Raw genomic sequence first — 2,313 nt, forward strand, 5'->3', positions numbered from 1 at the left:
AGATAGAACAGTGAGAGTCTGTGATACTTGAGCCACCACCCACTCCCTCCCCTTAGCTCAGTTCTCTGTGGGAAGCTGTGACTAAGAAGGTAGGGCTTCCTTTTTACCACTTTCCAATCAAAGGCTACAGTATTTCCCGGGAAAGAGCAAGTTGCCAGCATTTTTTCTCTACAACACAAATGCCAGAATTCATTCTCTACAACACAAATGAGGGTGGGAGCTTGCTGGGAGCCAGCTCCCACCCTCATTTGTGTTGTAGAGAATGAATTCCATGTGAGTATGACTGAGAGGGTGACAGCTCCCTTCCTTCACCTAGATTGCACTCAAAATATAGAGGCCCTGTCCCAGGCAGAGGAGACCAAGAACACTGGGGCCCCATACTGAGCTCATCCAGAAGGCTCATAGGCAATGCTTCCACACTGGGAGAGGCAAACTGAGAAGACCGGAGACCACCACCCAATGCTCTGCCTCTGAAGCAGGGTGTCCTCAGAGAGAAGGGTGATGCCGTGTTTGTTTCCAGCTCTAGGGCACTGATTCAGAGACGGTGTTCCAGGGGAAGACAGTCCATAAGAACAAAGCTGTCTTGAAAGGAAATGAAATTTATTTGGAACTGAGTGTGGGGAAGTTGAGGCAAATGAACAGAGAGTGAGGGGTCCATAGAGCAACAAACTAAGTCATACACCGACTAGCTCATCAGAGAAAACTGGGAAACAGACAGACAAGAGGAGTCAAAAGAAACCTCAGGAACTACCAAAATAATTGTAAAGAGGCCCAAAATACTTGGATCAGACTATGAAACAATTTATACCCCAGATGTTGTTGAGAACAATAGAGAAATCAGCCTGCAATTAGTGAAGGCTAACTGCTGAGTATGATACTAACAGAGGCAGCAGACAACTTAGCAGAGAGGAGCCAACAGGAGCCGTGCTAAAATCTCTTCTCCCACAGTGCCTGTGTGTATCCCCAGACTTCACTTTCTGAGAATCATAGGTTTCACACTGTGAGGAAGATAGATTTTACTGAAACAGTCAAGTCACTAAACAAATAAGCAATAACAACGGGAGAAGGATAGGTGAGTATCCAGAGGGCTTCAATGGCAACTCAGCCACACCTTTAGAGAAGAAACAATGTTTTACTCTACACAAAAATTCTTCTGCAAAATAGAGGAGGCAGGAGCACTTCCCAACTAATTTTATAAGACTATTATTATCCTGTTACAAGATCGGACAAAGATATCACAAGAAAAGAATGTTGTATACCAATTCCCTCATGAACACAGCACAAATTTTCTTGAAAACTATTAGCAAACCAAATTGAGAACATACAAAAGACCATTATACACCATGACCATGAAGAATGTATCCCAAAAAGGCAAGATTGATTGAACATCCAAAAATTAACTAATATTAAAAACCGTCCTGATAGAATGGAAGAAAAACTGCACAGGGTCATCTCAATACTCACAGAAAAAAACATTTAATATTATTCAAAACTCATTTATAACCAAAACCCTCAACAAACTTGGAAGAGAAGAAAACTTTCTGAATCCAATAAAGGCATCTATGCAAAACCTAAAGAGAATGTTATAATTAATGGTGAAAGACTGAAAGCTTTCACTCTGATAGTAGGAACAAAGACAGGATGGCAACTCTTACCTCTTCTATTCTAACATTGTACTGGAGATTCTAGAAAGAGCAATTATGCAAGGAAAAGAAACAGAAGGCATTCGTATTGGAAAGGAAGAAATAATACTGTTCTACTACATGCAAGATGATGTATCTATGTAGAAAAATTCTAAAATATTCACATATATATACACACAAACATGTAGGACTGTACTTTTATAAGGAAAGCATGGTTGAAAGATACAATATCAATATACAAAGATTAGCTGTATTCCTCCAATATATAAGTAAACATAAAATTAACATACAATTTATAATGTTGACTTGCATTATGTCTTTGGCTTATCTCTAGGTTCACTAAATAAGTGCAGTCAAAATTCAAAAAGAAAAGAATACAATTTCTTTCACAATAAAATTAAAAAGAATAACATACTTAAAAACCTGCTAAGCAAAAGAATATCATATTATATTTGTACATTGAAAAATTGCGACATATATATATATATATTTATTTATTTATTTTTCCCATTTATTTATTTTATTGCATTTTAGGTTTTGGGGTACATGTGAAGAATATGCAAGATTGTTGCATAGGTACACACGTGGCAGTGTGATTTGCTGCCTTCCTCCCCATCACCTACATCTGGCATCTCTCCAGTTGCTATCTCTCCCCTACTCCCCACCCCCC

This window comes from Cebus imitator, unplaced genomic scaffold, assembly GCF_001604975.1.
Source record: "Cebus imitator isolate Cc_AM_T3 unplaced genomic scaffold, Cebus_imitator-1.0 Scaffold525, whole genome shotgun sequence".
In the NCBI taxonomy this organism is placed as follows: domain Eukaryota; kingdom Metazoa; phylum Chordata; class Mammalia; order Primates; family Cebidae; genus Cebus; species Cebus imitator.